Genomic DNA, 25,754 nt, shown 5'->3' with positions numbered 1-25,754 from the left:
AGGATTCAAAAATCGTATTACTTTTCCTGTCAATGCCTGACATGTCAATAAATTTATTCATTTTTTAAAAAGAGAGATCAGTTAAGATCAACGGAACCGATAACTGCAGAAAATACACAGGCAGGAGATTTTCTATGCACTTAAATGAAAGTATGGGTTAGTTGAACTTGTCAGTAAGTAGATCTGTTTTTTTAAATTCAATTTCAATCACAATTTCAGTAATAATTGTCAGTTAGCCTTCATAGTAATTTCAATAATGATTTTTATTTATACTCAATAATAATTTCACTAATTCAATTTCAACTTATGAAGAGCTACTTTTTTTAAGATCCTAAAAATGATGTACCAAGAAAGGTGTATTCTCAATAATAACATTATTTCCTCGATAAAGCACAATATTTTAAGAGGAAAAAAAACTGTGAAAGTGGAACCTCTGATGTAGTGGCTGCTCTGATTGCAATAATAATAATAAAAAAAAAATTCCAGGACAAGGCTGACGAGAGAATAACCCGTGTGAAATTCACCATAGGTGAGTGATTGTTCGAAGAAATGAAACCAAGCAATAAAAAAAAAGACCACAGATGCCATCAATGTAGTTATATTATAAAAACAAGAGCTTAAAAATACAGTCAATCATTAGGATGCTTGTAACAAGAAGGGAAGTGACCATAATGTCTCTCGTAGCTCAGGGTTTCTCTGACTATGTCATAGTGAACACTTAAAATGAGTGCAAAACTTGAAGCAAAGCTGTCTGTTTTTCTTTTTTAAAAGACGAAGCAATCCAAATTTAATGACCTTTTCCATAATGACAAGTGGCTGTCAGGAGTCTACTGCCTAGAAGATATTTTCTGAAAAAAAAAATACACATTTAATCTGTACCTTTAAGGTAGAGGGTGACATTTTAACAACACATAAGAAAGTAATTGCATCTCAAAAGAGAGTCATGACATGGAAAGAGCATTTGGAAGAATGGATGTTTGGAAATATTGCCATTGTTATGGGGTTTTATTGCCAGAAAATGATGGGTTTTCCTTGTAAAATTTTTCATATTTGTACCCTCAAAAAACATGGAAAGAGAATGTTCTGATCTGCTTTGAAATATCCCAAAAGAAAATTTCAGTGAAATTTGGAAACCATTTGTTAAGACTATAAAAATACAATACCTTTAATTTTGTTTGTCTGAAAAACTAAACAACTTGAAGAATTATTGAAAGGTGTTTAAGTAGGCTTGCATCTGAGCAAAGGAAAAAGGGAAAATCACCTCCTGTGTTTTCCACACTAAACCTCTATTAATGCAACCAAAGATATCATCCACTCATTAGGCTCCCATAGCACACAGTTGATGGCAAAATTTCTCCAAGTCTCTATTTCATTTAATAAATTTTTAAAAACTTAGGCTGTTTGTGATGGACTCCTCTGTACAATGTCAAAATCTCCTGACAAAAAGATCCATTTGTCTTCATTAACAATAGGGGTTTGCTATTATTTTTGTGCAGTATTTTTTGAAACTGGTAGTCTCTAATGAAATCTAGTGACAGCCTGTGAGAAATGAAATTATCCTTATTTTAGAGCTTTCCCATAAAATTAGCAACTTTGCTATTTTTCTGTAGAGAGATTGATTTCTATATGTCTCAGAAAATAAATCAGAAAACATTTTTAAGGCTATAGTTGCATCTGCAGCCTTCTGGTTTCTTACGAGGTAGATAAGATGATTTTTAATGAACAACATCTATTTGAATAAAGTCAGATTGTAAAGCTCAGTTTATTTGTGCTCCTTCAGTTAATTCTCATGTTTCATCCACCCTGTGAATCAAATCCATGCCCATTCCAGGGGCTTCAAGACCCTGCATGACTGGTACCCCCAGCCTCTCCAGTCCATCCCCTTTCCCATCACTCATGAGCCCACACCAGTCATCTTTCTTTACTTGGAGTACACACGCTCATCCTGCCTCATGGTCCTTATCCTTGCTGTCCTCTCTTCTAGGAATGCTCTTCCCCCAGATCTTCCCAGGGCTAGCCCCTGCTCAGGCAGGGCTGAGTTCAAATGCCACCTGTCCCAGAGCCCTTCCTCAGCGCCTCTCCCTAATGCAACATCACCCGAGCCATTCCTATTACATTGTCTTGTCTTATAGTCTTTGGGTCTTAGCTTGTTTATGTGTTTGTTTGCCAGTTGTAGCATTAATATAAGCTATAATACAAGTGACATAACAATGTAACTGCTAGCAGAGCACAGGCGTTGTCTATTTCATTTACCGCTGCATCCCCCAGCACCCATAATAGTACCTGGCACAAAGTAGCTTATCAATAAATACGTCTTAGATGGATAAATGAGGGGAATGCTGCAAATGTCTAAGGCAGATTCCTCTTCCCAAATCAGATGAGGAGACAAGAGGAGCAGTGGAGTGTGGGAGGTCCACTGCGGAGGAACCGGGAAACTGACATTTGTTGAATGCCCAGTGTGTGTTGGTCGATTCTGATAAGCATGTCATCCTTTCTCCAACTCTTCACGGTAGGTGGGGTGGCTTCCCTTGTCCAGGTGAGGAAGAAGAAGCTTAGCTAATTCACACAGTTAACATCTGGAGCCACACAGCTGATACCTGGCAAAGCCACGTCTTGGAGTCAGCGTGTCAGACTCAGGATCTGAGTTATCCCCACTGCGAACTCAGAAGAGCACAGAGATGCAGTTCCTGGAAGGCTCTGTCACCAGTCTGCTAGGGTTCAAACCTCTTCTAATTACCTTCTACTAATTGGATCATTTACTGAAAGATTTCTTCTAAATCTTTTAGATTTTTCTTCTAAATCTTCGACTAGAAATCTACCAATTAGCTGAGTGACAATAAATAAAGCATATAACCTGTTAAATCAAGAGGATACCAGTGCTTAGCTCGGGGTTACCGTGAGCATTAAATGAGATGATGGTACACATTAAGCACCTAGAACAAAGCCTAGACTAACGTGTGTCCCACTAAATGCTGGCTGTTGGCGTTATGATCACTCTCGTCATTGCCCTAAGTCTTATTGTTTCTGAAGCATCTCTTTCTCTCTTCCTTCCTTCAAAGAAATGCTCCTCTAGCTCCTACTAGGTGCCTAACCCCGTGCTAGGTGTCCGATATAAAAGGCTAAACAGAAGGCAATTTTCACTGTAGGTGGTGTATACAAAGCACAATGGGAGCATGGAGGTGGGCATGTCTCCTCTTGCTTAAAGGAGTGTTGAAAAGGAACACTGAAAAGCTTTGCAGACCTGTTCATATCTGAGTTAAGGCTTGAAGGATGAAATAGAATTCTTCCAAATGGAGAAATGGGCACAAAGGAGAGCATCATAAAACTTCTGTCAGCACTAGGTCTTAGAACTGAGTCAAAATTTTCCACTAGAATTGAGTCAAAATTTTCCACAGAGTAAGCAAACTAATTACAGTAAAGGAAAAAAAATCAAAGAAGCACACATACACAAACACAGAGAGAGAGAGAGAGAGAGAGAGAGAGAGAGAGAGAGAAAGAAGCAGTTTGAAGGCTGCATGCAAAATATGGCTGAATTCACATCATTAACAAGTCCACAAATGATAAACGCTGGAGAAGGTGTAGGAACCTTCCTACACTGTTAGTGAGAATGTAATTTGGTGCAGCCACTATGGAAAACAGTATGGAGATTCCTTTAAAAACTGAAAATAGACTTACACTATTATCCAGCAATCCCACTCCTGGGCATATACCCAGAGGAACTCTAGTTGGAAAAGATACATGCACCCTAAATGTTCATAGTAGCACTATTTACAATAGCCAAGACATGGAAGCAACCTAAATATCCATTGACAGATGATTGGATAAAGAAGTTGTGGTACATATACACAATGGAATAGTACTCAGCCATAAAAAGAATAAGATAATGCCATTTGCAGCAACATGAATGGACCTGGAGAATGTCATACTAAGTGAAGCAAGCCAGAAAGAGAAAGAAAAATACCGTATGATGTCAGTTATATGTGGAATCTAAAAAAAAATGACACAAATGAACTTACAAAACAGAAACAGACTCACAGATATAGAAAACAAACTTATGTCAGTGGGGAAAAGGAAGGGAGGGATAAATTGGGAGTTTGGGATTTACAGATACTAACTACTATATATAAAATACATGAACAACAAGGTCCTACTGTATACCACAGGGAACTATATTCAAGATCTTGTAATAGCCTATAATGAAAAAGAATACGAATATATATGTATACACACACACACATATATATATATATTCAGATATATATGTGTAACTGAATCACTATGCTGTGTACCAGAAATTAAAGCAACATTTTAATGCATGACTATACTTCAATAAAAAAGAAAAGAAAAGAAAGTGGCTAAATTCAAACTTTCTACCATATACTAGATCCAGTTTTACAGTGGCAATGTTTTTCAGGAGAAAGAAGTTGAGTTTTGTTGTCAAATAATCTGGAATCAGAATAACAATTAAGCTGTGTGACCTTGGACAAGTTTCTTCACCTCTCTGATTTAAGTCCCCTACTTGCTTAAAACAAAAAAAAAAGAGAGAGAGAAAGAAAGAAAAAAAAGAAAAAATCAAAATAGAATCAGGTAACAATTCTTATGTCACAGAGTTGTTTTAAGAATTAAATAAAATAAAATATGTAAAAACACTTAATACAGGATCTAGCAACGAGCAGATGTTCCTTAAATCTTTGCTTCCTCCCTTCCAAAATCTGGCTCCACAGGCACTGACCACACAGTCAACCCAAACTGAAAATTGCCAAATGACATCATTGTTTTCACAAAACAAGTCCATAGAGAAAACACAACCACTAACTCAGTTATCAGCTTAAATGGGAGGGAGGATTTTCATTCCTCAAAGTGAAAGCCAAGAAGAGTTGGGGCCTCTGGCACTGGTAGTTCATTGTTGGCATTTTTCATTTGGACATTTATTTAATGCTGACCAAGTAGCAGATACCTTGGTAAGCACTTGGTTTCTTTGTTCACTGAGTCCTCACAATAAATTTGAGGGTAGGAACTCTCCTCATTTCGTAGATGAGTGCAATTAAGCTTCGAGAACTTAAGTAACCTACTCAGGATTACGCTCCTGGAAAATGATGACCCCAGGGCTGGCTCCCAGAGAACTTTGGCTCCAACCCTAGGTGTTCATCCAGGATGTCTCTTGTCATATCTTTGGGTGAGACAGTAACACATCCAACCCAGGGTGCCCAGCTATGAAGAGCAGAGCACAATCAGACTGGAACTGTCCGTGGTCCTTAATACTTTCCTTAATTGACCACTAGCATTATTTTCTGTGCATTTCTCCCAGTCTGCTTTTGTCTCTTAGTACCTCTCTCTCACCCTCTTCATATCTAGGCATATGAATAATATTCCCTGACTACATTTTTCCCTCTCTTTCTTTACTCCAGGTAGAGACACTAAGGATCACAATCTTAGAGGGAATTTCCAAGATTTAAAGAGTGTTGGGGCTGGGCTCTGAGGCTTTCCCCTACTTTCCCATCTGTTGCCGTACTCTGTCTTCTCCCTCTGGCATCAGACACAGACCTTCCGTTTTCCTGCCTGCCAGTCTGACGCATTCCTCAGGCCCAGAACCACTTAGAAATAATTATTTTAAAAACAAATAAACTCTTCGCTCTGTGATCTTTACTCACTTCACATTTGCACCCAGCCGTGGCTATTTTTACTCACCCAAGCTCCTGGCAGGTCTCTTTGGAAAGTCACCATGACATTTCATGCGGCCTGGCCTGGCATTCATCTAAAATATTTTTTCAAAAACATCCTGCTCTAGAGAAATGTCAACGTTTATGGTGCATCCACAGGGATGTATCAGCAGAGGGAAAGATCCACTTAAGAAAGTCCCAGCCTGACAAGGAGTAGGTTTGGAGGCAGACAGAAGTATCCAAGCACACTGGAACATGCTGGGAAAGAATGGTGATGAATACTCATGTCTGCAGCAAGGCCACAGGGTGAGGGTTTGGAGTCTGGAAAGAGGATACACGGACTGACCAAAGAGGATAGATACACAGATGGGTGTTCAGGACAAAGCAGGGAGGGTATCTGCAACAGCAAGGTCCAGTTGGTCTTGGATATGAACAAGCCTTATTTCCTCCCTACCTCAGTGTGGGACCTCCTCTTAGATCAGGCATGGGTGGAAATTCTGGGGCCAGGATACACAGCACCTTTCATGTTGTTGCTGGAGAAGGAGCATGGAAAGAGGGATCTAGTCCTGATTTGGCTACTAAGTTACTGTTTGATCTTTAGCAACTCGCATCATGTCTCTTGGCCTCTGGTTTTGCATCTGTAGAATGAAGCAGGGCACTAGATTGTCCCTTCTAGACCTTCAGTTCTTTGAATCAAAGACTATACAGATGATTGCTTACCATAGTGCCAAGCATTTGGGATGTAAGTAGTAACAAGGAGGTCATTTCACCCATCAATTAATTCACCCAACCATCCATCCATCCATCTACCACTCATCCTTCCATCCATTCATCATCCATCTGTTTACCCACTGATCTGATAATCCAGCCATCCATCCATCCACCCACCCCCCCATCCATCCATTTACCTCAGCAAGACCTTCCTGTATGCCAAGAACTAAGCTAGGCACTTTGACATTGATTCAACCCAAGACTGATCTTCAAAGAATACATTGTGAGAAGGTGTGGTAGCCAGCCTCCGGCATCACTGCCAATGAGCCCTGCTTTCTGGTATTCACACCTTTGTGTAGACCTCTCTCACATGGCACCAGGGTTAGTCTGTGTGACCAGAAGTTATTGTATGTCACTCATGAGATCATGTTATAAAAGGCACTGTGTTCCCTCTCTCTCTTCCTCTCTCTTTCATCTTGCTGCTGCTCTGGAACAAGTCAGCTCCATATTGCAAAGAAATTTAGACAGCCTGTGGACAGGCCCACGTGGTAAGGATCTGAGGCCTCCACCTAACAACCAGTGAAGAACCAAGCTCTTCCAATGAACACATAAAGGAATTTACAAAAGTATTCTTCCCTATTCAAGCCTTCAGTTGACTCTAGACCTGGCTGACAACCTGATTATAACATTATGAGAGACTGAGCCAGAACCACCACCTAAGCTGGTCTTTGATTCCTGACCCACAGAAACTTTAAGCTAATAAATTTTGGTTGTTTTAAGCCTTGAAATTTGGAGATAATTTGGAGCACAGCAATAGAAAACAAATATGGAAGGGAAATGAAAATGTGGATGGATAGAATTACCACACAAAATTTTTAAACATCAGTGATAAATAAGGCCTAGTGCCCACTTTCAAGGAATATTCGATTAAAGTTAAAAAAATGCTATAAAGGAATGAAATTGACAAATCTGCCTTGGAAGTTTTGAGAAGGACGAGCTCACAGTCAGCTGGAGAGGGAGGGGGGACTTACCCTTCTGAGCTTGGGACTGTTTCATGAGTAAGTACTGTTGACCTGGATTCTGAAAGAGAGGTGAGATTCGGGAGGGCAAGTGGAAGGGTATTTCAGTTTCCAAGGTCATTGTAGCCAAAGCCAACCACTGGATAAAACTGGATCCACCAAGAATGGCGGGTAGTTTAATGTGGTTGTTACTTACGGGAAGAAAAGGCCTTAAGCATCCTGCAGAGATATGTGCTCTTTCTGCTTTAAGCCATGCTCTTCAAGTTCTAGTTTTTTTCTTTACCACCTTTATTACTTTTGATCCAAGTATCCCATATGTCATAATCTTTTTAATTTTAATTTAAATTGACTAGCTTTTTAAAATTTTAGTTTTGCCCCAAGTAATAATATTCATGAAACCATGGGTTTGACAGGCTATTTATATTGGTTCCAATAAACGCAAAAATGAATCATCACTGTTAAAAGAACATGCTACACAGTTTACCACCTCTAGAGCACAGCAGCAGTGCACCACACTTTGGAAAACACCTCCAAATGGACGATGGTGTCAGGAGACAGGGCAGGGGACGCCCTGAAGTTGTGCTGGGTGGAGTCAGCAAGTCCCTCCACATCACCGTCTCTGGTGTCTGTCACTTCGGAGCCTTGCCTCTCTTTCAGCACGCCTGACATACAGTCAATTACCGAGTCATTGATTTTGTTTCCCGAATAACTCTATATCTCCCTGCTCCCATGTCTTCCACAACTTCCCTGGCCCAGGTTCTCATCATTTTGTCACACGTACCATTACAGTAGCTTCCTGACTTCCAGGACTCAAGACTTTACCCTCCCCCACTCTATGGATGCAATTCTGAGCATGCAGCTCCCTTACTCAAATTCCTCCCTGTCACCTTCCGAATAAAAACCAAACTCTTCAGCCTTGTGCTCCGGATCCTTAGTGTCTAGGACCCTCTGTCCCTGTCTGGCTTCATTTCTGGCCCTCACTCACCCAACAACAGCACGTACACAGGCATGCTTCAGACTCTAGCAATGGGAAAGGACTGTACTTCCCTGAACAAGACTGCCCTCACATACACACCTCTGGGTCTTTGGACAGCCTCTGCTCTTTTCCTGGAATGGCCTCACTTGCCAGACTGCTAGAACGAGCCTGCTCACCCTTTGGGGGTCAATTAAAAATTCCCTGATTTCTCCGTAGAGATGTAAGTATACCTTTCCTGGAGCTAGGGTTCCACGGGGTACAAATCTCCATATCACACTGTGTTATACATGTCTCTTGACAGGCCACCTCCAACACTAGACTGCAAAGCTAGAGTTGAGTGGGCTGTATCTATTCTTTTGTCTTCAATACCCAGCACACAGAAGACACTGAATAATGCTTCTCAAATGAATACATGGCTCACAGGGGCACAGGGCAGGTCTGTGGTTTGGCAAGAGGATAAACTAAATTCCAGCTCCCTCCTGCTGTTTCATCTTCCCTGATGAAAGGTTTCTTCCCAACAGGAACAATGAATGGGCCTGGGGTGGCGATGTGTGTGCCAGATGGCAGTGAACCCTGGGCAGACCACCCCCGCACCTCAACCCTCGAAGGTGAGGCTCTGGTCAATGCTTCCTGATTCCCATCAAGTTCAATGTTTTTGACAGACACAAGCCAATTAGATCTCTTCTGCCAGCAGCTGGTTTGCTCAAGATGGTTTGCCTTTTTGATTTGAAAACCTAATATTTTTCATGGATTTGATTTGGGTCCACTAGGGAGCCGAGATAAGCCGTTGAGTCTCAGCTGCTGAGCCGGCTCTAATGGCCCTTGTCTGCTTCACATCCAACATCAAGTGAGTTCTCAAGCTCTGTCTCCAGCTTGGATGTGAGCTGAGGCCTCCTGTGCCGTGGGCTCACCTGCACGGAAGGCTGGGACAACTCTGATTGGGGCCAAAGGAATCAATCGCCCCCACTGATTGAAGAGAGTGGTCCTGGGTGCCTGGGGGTCTGCCAGCTCCTTCTGTGTGGATCAACCCTAATTCAGCTTCCATTCCCCACCAAATGCCCTCTGATCTGCTGCTGGAGTGGGATCCCTACCCATCTGGCTTTTTTGAGGGCAGAGAACTCTGTTTCATTCATGTTTGCATCCCTGGTGTCAGCTTATAATGATGACAACCACTTCTGTCAGCGTTTAACCTGTTTCCAGGGCTGGTACACTGTTAAGCACTATCAACATCCCTTATTATACTTAATCCTCAGAACAGTCCTCTGAGGTTGAGACGATTATTACCTCCATTTAGTAGAAGGGGAAACTTGAGTTAAAAAAGACTTAAAAAATGTGTCAATGGCCAAGCCAATGCTCCCTTCTAGCAAGAGATCAGACTGGGTTTGAATTCACGTCGCCCTGCTAACCACATCCCCTGTTCCTGACACTGTACTCCCCCACCTGACACAGGATCTGTTGCACTGTGGGTGCACAGGGAAGTGTGGGTGAAGAAGGCATGGATGCAGGCATTCCCCCCACTCAAGCCTCTTGGCTGCTGGTGGGGGCTGCTGTGGACCAGCCGGCCTCCCAGAAGTGACAGCTGCCTTCACTTCAACCCTCCTCAAGATCCTGCCCACTGGATGTGGCCCCGTGTCGCCTGTATCTTTCTGGACCACACTTGTGTCTGCTCTTCCAATTAAACCCAGTACTTGGCCATCCTGGCCAACCTGGCTCCCATCCCAGAAACCAGCTTCTGCAGCCGGAGAGTGAAATCCAGCCCTCCGTCCTGCCTTTCTTCCTGCTCTCTGCCGGCTTTTCTTCCACGTTTTAGTTTGGTTAAGATCTGGAGTCTCCCTGGATCCACTGTTAGAGAGGAAGGACTCAGTACTCAGGAATTTCTGGAGGGGAGGCATTTCACTCCAATGGGGAGTTTTTAATCAATTCCTAGATCAAAGTCCATCTCTCTTAATCGGGGGAATCTGATGGAAATTAGAAGGCCACTCTGTTCTTTTAAACTATAAAAAAAAATTGATAGTTGAGGAAGCTGATCTGACCAAATGACAAGTTTGGGGCTGTGTTAATGCAACCATTGTCCTGAATTAGGGAATGAGGGAGGTGACTGGCCCTGGACTTAGTGATTCCCCAGGTGGTTACCTGGGAAAGGTAGGCAGTATTTCCCTAGGAAGAAAGAAAGGTAAAGGATGCCAGAGGGAAGGTAACATAGCTGGGACCCTCTAGTGTTACTTTCTTGAACTTAATAAGCTGGCATTAGCGCAGCACCTGAAAACAATGGGGGTACCACTCAGGGGCCCCTGGCCAACTTCCAGGGTAGCAGAGCAGAGCCAGTCACCCCAGCAAGCCCTGGCCTTTGATCGTGCCCCGGGGAGAGGAGCCACAACCCCACAGCCAGGTTGGAGAGCTCGCGACAACCCCACTGCTGAAAATCCCTGAAGGGACTTCACATGTCTGAACTGCGGGACCAAGGGGCCTAGGAATGAGGAAGGGGCTTGTTCAGGATTTGAGGGCACCACCTAATATTTATTCACTGAAGCTCAAGCTCAGGCTAGATGTGACTAGGATGCAGATGCCCCACTGAGCCTTTGATGGGACCAGGTCTCCCTGGGTCCACCTGCCCCAACCCTCCTTGCCCCCTCCACCCTTCACACAGGTACCCAAGGGATCTTTCTACAATTTGCATCTGATCACTGCTCTTCCCTGCTCTCAGTCTCTCCAAGGCTCCCCAGCATCTGAGGGCCATTGGGAATCTCATTCCTGACAATATCTCTAGCCTCCTTCCTCACCAGCTCCTCCCTTGCCCACCTCACTGAAGCCACCACATGCAGACAGTTTCCAGGAAAGCCAGGCGGTGCCACCCCTCTCGGTCTTCGTTCACACTACCCCCTCTGCCTGGAGTGCCCCTGAGCATCTATCTATACAGAGACCCCCTATTCAGCTTTCAGTGACCCGCCGACCTGTGTCTGACTCCATGAAGCCTTTCCTCACCTTTTCCCTGCCCTCCTGGTAGACAGGTCCGCACTTGCACACACCCTATGGAGACGGCCGGCCTGCATGCTTTAGCACACTCTCGACTCCTTCAGAGCCACGCTGCTCAGCTCTCCCTCACGTGCTACAGCAGAGTGGTCCACGGTCCAGGGCTCCCGGGTCCGCGCCGTAGCTCTGACCTCCCCTGCTGTGTCACCCCAGCAGTTTACTTGACCTTCTGAGCCTGTTTCCTCAACTATAAAATGGGAATGATAACGGCTCTTTACTCACTGGGTACCTGAAAGCATCCACTGTGAACATTAAAGCAAAGTGCTTTGCTGCACTGCACTGCCCAGCCCCTGGTCAACACCCAGTAAACATGAGTCATTGCTATTTTTTTTATTGTTATCTTTATCATGACTTGCACCATCACGTCTTGGGCTCAAAACTGGTCTGGCACCTATTAGGTTCTATAGTTAATAAATATAAAAACAAGGGCAGTGGGGCAGGGTATAGCTCAGTGGTAGAGCAAGTGCTTAGCATGCTCGAGGTCCTGGGTTCAATCCCCAGTACCGCCATTAACAAAATAAACAAATAAATAAACGAACCTAATTACCACCCCCCCAAAAAAACAAGGGCAGACATGGATGGTCCAACCTCACTGAAAGGGTGGGACCTTTCATTAAAGTCTTATCTGCTAAGAAATATTTGCTAAATGAATGAGTGAGCAGGAGTGGGTGAAGGACTTCCAGACGGGAATAACTTCGGAGAGTGAGCCAAGGGTGAGTAGAGAGTGGATAGGAAATTGCCCCATTTCTGTGGATGGGACCCAAGATGGCACTACCACATGGTGGCAGGAGGGAGGGAGCCAGGGGCCCAGAAGCTGGGCAGCACACCGGTGAAGTGATGCCAGCCCCTTGGGTCATGAAAGTAATTATTGGAGGATCAGAAATCTGTTCTTGGAGAAACCGATTATCTTTTGCGGCTGGTGTTTTCTATAAACATTTCCTTTGTGCTCTCTTGCAGTCTTTAGCATAGTTTGCTGTTTTGGGGGCTTTAGGAGAGGGAGGAAGGGCTGTTTTTGATGCCAGCCTGTTTCACTTGTTCTAAGGAGAAACAGGGGAAGCAATGGAACTGGAACATAAGTGGAGAGAATGCAGTGGAGTGATGACCAGCATGGGATTTAGAGTGAGACCTGCCTGGGGTTTGATGCTGGCTGTTTTGTGTCTCAGTTTCTTCATCAGCAAAATAGGGATAAGAATAGTATCTACTGAGAAGGGCTGTTGGGAAGCCAAAGTGAGGTCATGCCTGGAGGGGGCTTAGCACCACACCTGGTACGTGTGCAGGGGACAAGCAGGAGTTCAAGGCATTGTGGGTGTAGCATCCTTGGGGGTGGGCATGAAAGGGGCAGAGGGACTCGGTGTCTGAGAGTTCCAAGAAGCAAATGAACTCTGGAGCACTGAAAATCTCCCTCCAGGGTGTAATCCGTCTACTTGGACGGCCCTTTGTGCTAGGCAAATCAGGGAGGCTGTTGTCTCGTGGGGACCTGAGCAACATTTTCAAACACTTGATGAGTGGGAGGAGGGGCAGTGGTGTAGGACCAGTTGAGCTGGATGTCCTTTCCAGGTCTGAGTTTCTCTGATTTGAGAATGGGAAAGAGCTGGGGAAGGAATTATATTTTTGGTTCAAAGCAGGGCTCACCATGCAGGTCTTGGAGAAGAGGAGGCAGCAAGACAGAGATTACAAGTATATGCTTGGGGGACACAACTGGGTTCAGTTCCTGGCTTTGCTACTTGCTAGCTGTGTGACTTTGGGAAAATAACTTAACCTCTCTGAGTCTCAATTTTCTCATCTGAAAGGCAGTAATGACACCACAGAGGGATTTTCTGAGCATTCAATGATAAAGTGTACAGAAAGTTGTAAAGTCCTGACCTTGTGCATGGAACGTGGTGATGGATTAATTACATGTAAGTATAGTAACACTTACAATAATAAGTAATTATTATAATAACATGATAACTTACAATAATAATATGAAAACATGAAACAACATCATAATAATGCCTGCGACTGTCACTGCTGTGTCACTGGTGAAGTAAGGCACAAGTCTCTGTCGGAGGGTTCAGATTAAGTTTGGGGCAAGGGGGTGGGGAAGCCCTTCACACCCTAGCACTCAGGGCTGTGCAGTGTTGGGACGGCATCTGATCGTTTGGAGGCCCATCAGAAGAATCTTGTGCCCCCGCTCCCACCCCGTGAGCCTTGAGATTGTGGAAGCTGCTTTCCCTGGTGAACGGGGTTGGGGGGGGAGTGCTGGTTCACTCTTTAAAACCCCGTCTGCTCCTTTTCTGATTCCCCATCTTAACCAGCCTCATCTCTGATCTCACCGCAACAACCCAGATGATCATAACCATGACTGCCATTTATTTTGAATTTGCTTTCACTCGCCGCCCGCCCGCACTAAGTGATGCATTCTCCACACATCACCTAATGTCATCTTCAAAAAACTATTTAAAGAGCCCCCACTTTACAGATGGAGCTGTGAGAGGTCAAGTAACTTGCCCAAGGCCACAGAGAGTAAGCAGGAGGGCTAACAGTCGAGCCTTAATAAGGGAGGCTCGGGGTCCTTTCTTTTATCATCAGTGTAAGACAACATGAGTGTCAAGCATCACCTCTGGTCCGTGTTGCTCCTCCTGATGGGCACCAGCCCGAGGGCTGCCCCCAGGAGTGAAGGTACTGAGTTTGTCTTGATGATGCATCTCTTCTCCAAGGACTGGCCAGCATGAAGTTTGGGGGAGTCACAGAGAGAGCATTACCCCTTTCCTCACTGGGGTGCATTGAGACAACAGCCCGTGAAGCTCCAGGCTTGCTACGGCTCTCCTGGTCTCTGCGAGCGTGTTTCCCCAGGATCGGAGAAGGCTCTCGTATGAGCAGTTCCCCACCTGCTTCCCTAGGCAGCCCTGAAACCTGGACACAATATTGAGGGCAGCCCAGGAGCAGATGCCAGGTTGTGGAGGGCAGTGAGGAAGGACTGGTTAGGAAGTGAACAGCACATCCTCTCCCCGCTCCCAATCACAGTCAGGCTCACAGAGAGCCCCTTTCTGTTGGGTAGAAGGCTGGCTTCATCAGCTTCTCCATCCACCTGCTCACACCTCGCCTTTATGGTGCACCCTATCCCCGTCGTGTCTGCCAATTGGTAAGGCTGGCAAGGCCAGCAGGAAGCAGCGTGTGCCCTCCCTTGCATGCACTGGGATTGTGCCCTAGGATCATGGCCAGCTCTCACCCTCTGTAGAAACCTTACCACCGCCACCACCACCATCTGCCAATTTCTCAGCCAACCCTGGTCTATGGCGGAGAAGGTTGGAAGCAGTTCTGTCTTATCCACACGGTCTGACATTGAGGGCCACTTACATAGTCACTTGGTCACTAATCTAGTGACCCTGGGATCCTGCCTCCTTCATGACTCCCAAGCCCAGCTTCTATGTGAAGTCTCAGAGCTGGGGGCTCCCAGAGGTATTTCCTTACTTATCCCAGTGCCTCGCTCTGTGTCTCAGGATCCTGCCCTCACCCCAGCTTTCTGGGCTCCTGCCAGTTATCCCCCAGATTTGGAGGGCTCCCCTGGACCACCGCCTGTACTCCTGGGCCCCTGCAACATGCCTACAAGAGTCTGACTTTCAGCCTACTTAGATCCCAGAACAGAGCCTGCCCCTGGATTTCCCATTGCCGAGCCCCACGTGTCCATCACAATCTCCAGTTTAGTTGAATGGGTGGACCACATGCCAACAGCTTCCTGGGGCCGTCTCCTATTGTCCATCCTCCTAACTTCAGGGTAATTGGTTCCGACTGTTAGATTATATGACCCCCTCCTCCTCTTTGGGTCTGACTAGTTCCAGATCCCATCCCCTCCTGGCCTGCCCTGCCCAGCTGCAATCAAATTGGCTGTATCTGGCCTTATGCCAATGCTTACCAGAGCCTTCACCTAAGTTATTAAAAATAATGGCATTTTAAATAATCATCACACATTTATTCAAAACGCTTTTACTGCATTCCTGCGACATGCCTGCCTCTGATGCTTGATGCTGGATATTCAGAGACAGGAAAGCTTTTATCACCCTTGTGCTGCTGTAGCTTTGGTTTAGTGGAGGAGGGAGACAGTCCACAAACTGGCAAACAAGGAACTGAGAAGTATGCTTTGGCAAATAGTGATTAGCTTGGACAGAGGATTATGGGGAATTTCACACATTCCAAATCACACATTTCTACAATATTAGAAATTTTACAAGCCTCCAGTAAGCAGTGAAAAAAAAATCAATATTATAAATAAACAAACGAATATTTGTCATCCAAGTCTAGGATTCCATCCCCAAGTCCTTGTTTCTAAATCAAACAACAGAGAATATGGTGGTGCCATTTACGGAGATGAGGAAGACTGTGGTGGAGTTAGGCTGTGCTATATCTGGAGGGGCTAAGATAATGTGGCTAAGATTTAGTATGAATTGGCTACATCCCTGACACTGTGCTAACTGCTTTAAATACACTGCCGCATTGAACACTCCAGGCATTATTATCTTCATTTCCAGAAACCACAGGTCAGGTTAGAACAAGTCAGTTGACCACAATCTCCCAGCTGCGCGGCTGAAGAGCTGGGACTCTACCCAGGTCGTTCTGCTCTCAGGCTAGCAAGTCTGCTTCCCTAAGAACAACCATCCGCATTAGGGGGTGTTAGCACATCGTAGAAGCGCTGGTGAGCACCTCAAGTGGGAGGCAGCATTTAATCATCTGCTCTGTAGGTGAATCATTAGAGTATGTAATTTTAAATCCCCAGGGATATGCTGAGAATCCTTAAGAAAGACAGTTTGATAAACAGAGTGATGAGGAGGCAGGTGAGTTTATTTTTAGCATCTCTTTGTACAGAGAAGGCATTAGAGGCAGAGAACAAGAAGTTGCCCTGCATATTTAGGGAAGCTAAGAACAGAGACTAGGGGACCTGGAAGCTGATGGTGGTCCAGCCCTCACTTCCTGGCAGGCCCCCATTAGAGCAGAGCCTTCTCTCCGTGATCTTGCTGACAGCATCACACAAGGGCACCTAGGAGCATGCTCACTGCAACTGTCAGACCAACGTGGTAATGTCCTTCATGGAGAGGCTGGATGAACAGATTGTAACCCACCCACACAAAAGAACAGTAGAGGGCCATTTCAATGACCACTTGAACTGACACGGAGGGATGTCCACGAAACGTTCTTTTAGGGAAGCCAGCAAATTACAGAACAATGTTGTGTTGTTTTGTTTTTACAAAAAAGTAATAATGACGTGTATACGTGTGAATGCATGCACACATTAGGTGCATATGTGCGTATGAAGACACATCCAAAATGCTAGTCTATGCAAAGAGGACGGGTGGAGGGGAGGACATCGGAACGCTAACAGGAGCATGGGGGAGTTTCATGTTTGAAGTCGTGCATTTCTGAAACGCTGTAATGTTTAGAAGGACTCAGTGGTTTGAAAAAGAAATGACCATTAAAAAGAAACAGAATAACCTCTTGCTCCCCATCAGGCCTCCAGCCAGCATGGGGAGGCTTGGAGAGAAGAGGGCTGCCTCCAGTCCCTCTCATTCATTACCCTACCATGTGTCAGGCCATCTGGACCCAAACCTCGGTATCAGGACACCTCCTTGTCCTAGAAAGCTAATAGGACACACCCTGGCAGGGTCAGGAGCTAGTGACAAGCTTGGGAAGACACGCTCGGGAAGATGCCCACCCCTCCTCTTCCAGTCTCCATCAGGCTGCCCAGATTTCTCCCTCAGAGCCCAGGTTTGTGGGAAACACCTCTCTGGGCTGCTTTCTGTAGCTGAGAAGACGTTAACTGAAGTTTTCTCACTCACTCACTCTTCCCCTTTCTAGGGAACAAACAGGTTTCAGGGTCTGTGCCCAGATACACATTCACACCCACACAGCATACAGACACCTGCGGATGCAAACGCACACATGCACACACCTACGCACTTAGTGACCAAGACAAACCACCCCACGCTCACACAGCTAGAGATGCATGTGAATGACACACGGGCACAGGTGTGTACACACGCACGTGCACACACACACACGCTGCACACTCGTCTAATTCTCTCCAGCTTTGAAAGAGAGAAAAGAGACAGGCGTAGCTCCAGCCCTTCCAGCAGACTGACCCCGGACCCTTGAGAAGGTGAAAACCTTTTTTCCTCCTCCCCCTCCCCGTCCTCCCCCTCCTTGCCCTCCCCCTCCCTCCTCCCCCCCTCCCCGTTCTGCTGCTATCGCCACCCAAGCTCTTTCTTAAAGCTCCCTTTTCTTCTTAGCGTTAGAGGCGAACTGATGCACAGATAGAAGCAGGAGCTGGACCACCAATTAAAAGCTGCTTGGGGCAGCAAGGGGCAAGTTTTTCCTTGGCTGGTTGCTCCAACCCTCGGTCTGTCTGTCTGTCTGTTCCCCACTGCCCCTCCAGAGCAGCAAAGTGCCCTTGTTCTCAGCAGGCAGGTCAGCCGCAAGGTCTCTATCTCCGAGGTCTCTTCCCATTCCTTTTTCTGTCATGCAACTGGTCCCCTCTAGCTGCTGTGGCCACCTCCATAGCTCTGCCTCCCCACCTCCCATCCACACACAGTGGGTGGGCTGGGAGAGTGGAGGACTGGGGGCTGGGGAGGAGACCTTTCCATCAGGAAGGGTCTCATCCTGAAGACATACATTTTTTGCTGGGGTAGGTGGGAAGATCGTTTTTCACAGCTTTGTTCACAAGTTCTAATGAAGGGTGTTTGGACTGATAAAGGATGTTTTCGCTTCCCACACTAGTGGCTATTAAGAGCCATGCCTTTGTCAGCATCACTAAGAGGCTCTGATTGATGAGTATTATCTGCCAAGGAGCCAAGGATGTTAGACGGAGGAGCAGAATGACACATGCACGCTACTTGCAATGCATGCGTGCCTGGTTCGCAGGCACACACCCACGCTGACCAAGACTGCTCCGGGCTGGACACAGTGCTGGGAGCGAGGACCTGTGCTCTAGAGTCAGAGATGAATAGAGACGCATGGAGCAGACACTGCCAGTGCCCCACCCCCCAAAGACCACTTCCTGAGGGCCACAGGGACTGCCTGAGAGTCCTCCCCACCTCTGCCTGTGACGCATATTTCATCCCTGCACAGAAAAGCCAGAAGTCCCCACAGAGGAGGAGGAGCCCCGGAACTGCCCTCGGCCAAGGATGGATGGGCAGTTGGTGGGTACTTCCAGCTTCCTTGTCCTTCAGTTGCAAAAACCCCCGAGGGATGTTTCCCAGAGTCCCCAGTGGGACTGAGCTCCAGTAGGAACAGGCTTGGTAACACTCCAAGCAGTGCTTCGTTCCCTTCTCTGCCTCCTTTCCCCAAGGCAGGAGAGGGACAGGAGGCCTCTCCGGGAGACTAATGAGTGATGTGAAGGTGCAGAGAAGATGCCCTAGGAACACAGAGTGAGGGGACGCATCCCAGACTACAGGGTGTTGAGGAAGAGTGCCTGGAGGAAGGAGTGTGAGGCCGAGCAGCAACGGGCAGAGGCAAGGATGCTGGAGGTGAACGTGGGCTCTCTCCTCCCACGGGTACCTTCAAGAGGGGTCAGTCTGCCTCGAGACACAACATGAGGTAATGCTTGTGGAAGCACTTGGCACATTGGCAAGCCCTGGGTCATGTGAAACTTCGTTACACAGAAACGTGACCAGACAAAGCTCTGACTTCATCCCCTTTGCCAGGGCCTGCACGCAATAAAAATTGCAAAATCAGGCAGTTTATCTTCAAAGTGACGGCTTCTTCTTCTGGGCCCTTTTCCAGAACTCTGTGGTCCCGTCACCTTATGAACCTTTGGCTCTCTTAACCCCCTTGAAAATCTGCTCTAAGAAAAGCCTCTGATGATTATCCTATACCCGTCGGGGTAAATTTTAAGTCAAAAGTTTCCCTCTCTGGCGTCCTGAGCGGCCTACTTACCACTGATCGTGAAACTCCCAGAAAGAAACTGCCCTGAGCAGCTGCCTCGGAGGGAGGGGCCAAGGGCTGGTTAAGGGTGCGACACAGGAAGTGTCAGGCTATCCATGTTTCTGCCCGATGGAGACCCACTTCCAGCTCCAGTTCCCATCAAGAACTGACCGTTCTCACCAAAGCAGGAAGGCTAGAAAATCTCCCGTTGTGCCCCACACTGAGGATGGATGGGAAACTCAGGTTAAGAGAAAAGCCACAGAGAACAGAGCTCCGTCTTGTTTAACAGAGCCCACGGCCGGCATGTGGCAGAGCTTTTTGGGGGGAATAAAAGCCTTGGAAAAAAATCAATGGATAATGATTATACTTAAAGTGCCCTTTGTGCACTTGGATTAGCCGAGATGGAGAGTAGTGTGAATAGTAACAAGGACGTCACAGAAGGGAGAGAATGTAACGGGGATGAAGATTACCCCTGTATGAAGATTCTCCATGCCCAGCAGGAGAGTTTTTTTTGTTGTTGTTCCCTGGGTCAGATCCTGGACTCTTTTTCCTTGCTAGGATTTCAAGTAAGGGATGGAGTGGAGAGGATGCTAAGGAAGTCAGAGAGACTTTTGATCTACATACTAAAGATGTAAGGGAGAGAGAGAAAGAGACAGAGGGAGGGAGACTGAGGGCTCAGGGTTGAGGGAGACAGTCTGGGGGCACGTGAGCTCCAGGTGGAGATTTTGCTGAAGAGCCACAAGGGATGAAGGGATTTTTAAGAGATTTATGTTGGATTAAGAATGCATACCCACCTTTTGCATTTTATCAAAAGATAAGGAAAGAATTGAAACGTGTTTCATTATTGTTTGATGGCTAGACTGTTTCTTTGAAGCTGAAACCGCAGAATACCCCCATGATCTACCTGGATTACACAACCAGTCTCACACAGAGACAAGAGACCGTCGGAGAGCCCAGTTACAGAGCCCAGAAATGGAACTCAGACTCAGCTGGCACCAAGACTCTTGCAGGGGCTGCACTTTTAAGAGTTGTTACCAAGTCCTTTGTAAAGAGAAGCTGCAAGGGCCTCTCAGGGCCCCACCGAGTAATGTTGGGCATTTACTGTATCCACATGCATCAGTGTCAATTGCACAGTAAATTGCATGCGGTTCCTTCTTTGGAGGGTTGAGTCAGCCACGCTCCGCAGACGCCCTGGCTATCTACGGAGCCCCGGCAGGCATCGCTGGATGAAGAGACGGGTGCCTGTGAGAGCCAGGCTTCAGCTGCTGGGAGCAGGCAAAGCCCCTTACAGGATGTGGGATTCAGGAAGCACGGTTCAGTCTCGGCTTGCTACACATTACCCGTGCCCTGGGGTCCCTCCTTCGGAAAAATGAAAACTCCATCCGTGGCTAAAGGAATGGCAGGCAACATGGATCCCATGGGAGGGGAGGTTCTCTTTGTGTCATGGAGTCTCAGTTTGATGTTGAAATTACGCCTGAGAGGGTCGAGCTGCCCGCGGCCCGACAGGGAAGATGATCCTGTCCCCCTTCCTTTCGCTGTAAGATAGCTATTCCCTTGGGCCAAAAGAGTGACTTCCTGGATTCTCACCCCTGGCCCCATTTTCAGCCCAGCACATAGAGATGTCTGTTCTTCTGCCCAACACCTGCCTAGGGACAGGGCTCAGACAGGAATTCTGAACAGACTGAGAAAAGTGGGGGAAAACAGAAAGGAAAACAAAACTCTCTCTGCTGTTTTATAGAAAGTCAGCGTGCAGCATCAGGCCCCACACACAGTTCTCAGCACGTAACACAAGCTCTGTTCTTATTCTGTGCATGCGCGTGCACCCGTGCGTGCACACCCCCCCCCCCCCACTGAACAGTAATGCTCTCTGCCTTCATAGAGTCCCGAATTCTGGTGCTGGAAGGGCTTTAGGGATTTGGCAGATGAGGAAACTGAACCCAGGGATGTTCAAGGACTGGCTCAAGGTGACCCAGACGGTGTGTAGGTGATGGCTGACCAAAGACATGAACCAGAATCCAGCCTGTCTGTCCTCAGCTCGTCCTACTCAGATCATACATACATACACACAGAGTAGTGCAGAGCGTGCCTCACTTTATCATCCCAGAAACTCCCCCTTTTTTGGCAACTGAATGGAATCACTCTAGGGTAAAGGAAGATTGAGGGCTCCCCCTTGAAACTGCCAAAACCTCATTCTTTCCTGGCTGGGCCCATGGGGCAGGACAGTGAGGCATTCCTGGTGTCGGCACAGTTGAAAAGCCATTAGAACCAGTTAAGTGATAATGCAAAAGGAACTGGCAAGAGATAGAATAAGCCTCAGTCTCTTTATCTGTATTATGGGCGTATCGCAGGCCAGGACTGTTGAAAGGATTAAATAAGCTATATGGAGATCGCACATATCTTAGTACAGGACCAGTATATTTAGCCATGGTTATTATTAGAGGGCACAGGGTTATCATCAGGAAGGGCAACCAGATGTCCTGTGACTGGGGCTCACAGCATAAGCTGGACTTATGGCTCAGAAAGATCTCAGGCTCCTACGGCAACAGAAGTACCCCAGCAGTGACAGCTGCCCAGCTGGTCTCCATGCATTGAAACCTGCGGCTTGATGCCCAGCTCTACAAGGCAGGGAGCAAAACTCTTCGGTCAGGAGTGGCTTGGGAGCTGGCACTGCTCCAAGCATGCAGCCAGGGGCCCCTGAGAATGCTGTGCAGCTCTGGAGAAGGCAAAGTGGGGAAGCAAGGTGCAAACCCACCGACAATGAGACTCCGGAGCCAGTTCTGATGTGACATGCTATTTGTGATCTCCAGCTGCTTAGGACAAAACCTGGCCCTCTTGAGTGCTTTGTACATATTGGTTGAATGAATGAATTCATCCATAACACAGACCAAGGTCAAATTTGAACTCAAAGTTCTAAAGCCTTTACCCTCTCACCTTCCATCCCTCAAACTTCCTACCAGAAGTCAGAATTTCCCTTTCAATCCCTTGGGCCTTTCAGTTGTCTTCCGCAGCCTCCAGCTCGGGGCTTTTGGAGTATTGCCTGGGAAATGTCAATTTCCGTTTGATTTTCTCCCACACACCTCAATTAATTACCTGATGCTGTCTGGTCAGGACCTTCTCTCCGTATGATGTGAACCTGAGAAGTGAACACCACTGGGCTGCTTCTTTGAAATGCCACGCACCTTCATTAACACTTGGCCCTGGCACGAGGTGGGTCACCGCAAGCCTTGTTGGAGCGTGGCTGTCCAAGGGACAAGTCACAGGGCACCCTGCAGCCCAGATGGCCTGTGGCTGCGCACACTGACTTTTTGGCCACACCAGGCACCCTTGGCGGGTCTGGCTGCTGTGTGGATGCTCCAATGACCCTCCCTACCACAAAGGACGAAGGTTTTCAGACTCCATTGACCATGACCCGTAGTAGGAAACACATTTTACAGAGTGACCCAGTGAGGATATGTACGCACTATGCTCCATCATTCTCTGACACAGATTTCTTTTTTTTTTTTTTCAGATTTTAACCTCTTGGAAATTTGGATGATTGTTATAAACTCTGACATCTTGCCATTAATTGGTGGCAATTTCTCTTTCTGGGTGGTACATAAAATTTTGTGTTTTCCAGTAGATTCTGACTTTGATTCAGTGAAATATGGCGTCTGCATAGCTGGGAAAATACGCCTGCTCTTTAATACCTCGTGCCCTGTGATATTTTGCATGTGCTGCTTACTCTGTTTCTTCTCATTTCCTTTTACGACTGCCCCCCACTACCCATTTGTTCACGTTCCCCACCCTCAAAGGGGTCTTGATCTGCTGTTTTCACTGCACTGCCATGGAGACTGTTTCGGAGTGAATGTTTGTGGTCTCCCCCACATTCGTACGTTGAAAATCCTAGTCCCCCATGTGACGTTATTAGGAGATGGGACCTTTGGGAGGTGATTAGGTCATGAGAGTGGAGCCCTCATGAATGGGGTTAGTGCCCTTATATAAAAGAGGCTCCAGAGAGCTCGCTCATCCCTTTCTCCACATGAGGACGTGGCAGAAAGACGGCCTTCAGTGAACCGGGACGTGGGCCCTCACCAGACACCGAATCTGCTGGGGTCTTGATCTCGGGCTTCCCAGCCTCCAGAACGGTGAGAAATACCGGTTTGCTATGTAAGCCACCCAGTCTGTGGCATCCTGTTACAGCCTCCCGGACCGATCAAGACAGGGACAGAGGAAGATGCTAGTGAACTCTGTGACTAAAGAGAGTTTTCAATAAAAGAGTGGACCTGAGATTTACAAGGACTGAGCTCCCGGGCAGGTGAAAAGGTCACTTGACTCAGGAAGTGGGGAAGAAAAATGGCAAAGGACCCTGAATCAGACAAAGCTGAGTTTCTATGCCAGCTCCCTTGTCTACCAACTGTGAAAACAGGGAACAGTTAAGTTGGTAGTGTTTCAGTTTGTTTTTTTTTTTTAACCTGTGAAGTATGAATCAGAACTCTTCTCATTCAGACTTATAAACACAAGAAATAAAGAGTACAAAGCTTGGACCCAGGGCCTGCATGCAGTAGGTGCTCAATAAATGGTGGCAATCGGGTCATTGGTAATGACAATGATGTGAATGATACAGAAGGAAGTAACTCAACTAACAGCAGCTGCTATTACTAAAAGCAGTAAAAGGAGTGGTACCGAGTGTGACATCAGCTGATGTAATGATCTTGACGATTATCAATAAAATTGTAACCTGTTTCATTCACGTCATCATATACATCCTTGTCACTACAATTTAAACCCTGATTCTTGTCTGATTCAATATTTGGTGAGTCCACCGTAGGCAACTACATGAAGAGTCACATGTGGATCCCCACTGATGGGGGCGCCATTGCCGGGTTATCCTCTTGGGCAGGTCCTCCAGCTCTCTGGCTGTATTTCTTGCACAGTACAGATGCCACCGTCCAGGCGCTGAGTCAAAGCTTTCTAACGTGACCATGTGAATCTTACATTCTGCGTGTTAACATGTGCCTCCCATAAATTGCTCTGCTGGCTCACTTGGTGATGCATTGTTCTACGCCATGCCTTCCATCATGGACAATTGAAGCCTGCTGACTGATGGAACCCAGTGCTTTCACTCGTTCAGCCCTACTGTTTCAAGCTTTTCCATTTTCAATTGTTCTCTTTTATCAGTGGTCTCCGTCAGTCTTTGTCAGCCTAGATACTCATTTTGGGTTCATCGTCTATTTGATCTCCCCTCTGATGTTTCATTAGCATTTCTTCCATCCTTTCTCAGGATTATCTCCCGTGATTCAGCCATTACACACTTCTTAAAACTTTGAAACCTTTAAATAACTGGGTGAATTGCTCACAGAAGCATAACCTTTTTTGATTATATAAATTAACCCTTGGAAATGCAGTCAACTGTCAGGAATGCTTTAATGCACATATTAAGTTCAAAATAAGTGAGGTATTTCTAACAGTACATGCTGAAGAAATTCTGAGCTTAATTTTGAAACTATTAGGTAAGTGCTCAGAGATGCATGCAATTCTAAGAAACAGATACTTCCTATCACTTATCACTGTCAACATTTGGAAATTACAAGGATGGTTTTATGGAGAATACTGGGTGCTTGTGTGTTCATTGGGTTCAGCGAAAATGTGAAGTATACCTGGACATTTTTAGCTAGAGATGGAAGAAGGAAGATGGGTAGGAAAGAAGAAAAGTAGGGAAGATAGCAAAGCAGGAAGGTAAGCAGGTAAGAAGGAAGGTAGGTGAGTAGGAAGGTATGTATGTAGATCAGTAGGAAGATAGAAAATGAAAAAGGTAGATAAGTTGAAAGGCAGGTTGATGGGTAGGGAAGAAGGTAGGGAGGTAGAAAGGTAGACAGATAGATAAAAAAATTCAAAGATTGATAATAAGGATAATCATCATTATTATTTTGCTTTGGCTTTTGAAATTAGCCACATGAAATATTATTACAACCCACTGCAGGTGTTTTAAGTTTGCAATGAGCATTATTAAAGTAATCAAACACAGAGACCATTAGACCGAGGTGACTAACACCTTGGGAGCCTACGTTAGCAAACCAAAACCTAATCTGCAGTCAATGCACTCAAATCTGAGAAAATGAAACTTGAGGGCAACTAACCACACACAGTCACCTGGGCATTCCCAAATAATGCAGCTGCTGAGGTTGTCGCCCTTAAACAAGGCCCTTGCTTTGCGTTCTGTCTTCTCTATAAAAATCTCTCCCCAAGCTCCTGCTGGTGGAGGGTCAGCTCCTGACCACTCCTGGTCTGGTGCTGCCCAGCTGGAACAGAGGTATGTTCAGATAAACTCATGAAAAAAATTTTAATGTGCCTCAGTTTACCTTTTCACAGCATTTACCCTCATCATCTCCTAACTACTCTGTAATAGAAGCACAGTAAATATTCCCATTGGACAGAGGTGGACATGGAATCTTAGGTAAGTGAAGTGACTGTATCTAATGTGATGCC

This window comes from Vicugna pacos, chromosome 16 (assembly GCF_048564905.1).
Source record: "Vicugna pacos chromosome 16, VicPac4, whole genome shotgun sequence".
NCBI lineage: Eukaryota > Metazoa > Chordata > Mammalia > Artiodactyla > Camelidae > Vicugna > Vicugna pacos.
The sequence above is the reverse complement of the archived record's forward strand: the minus strand, read 5'-3'. Positions refer to the sequence as shown.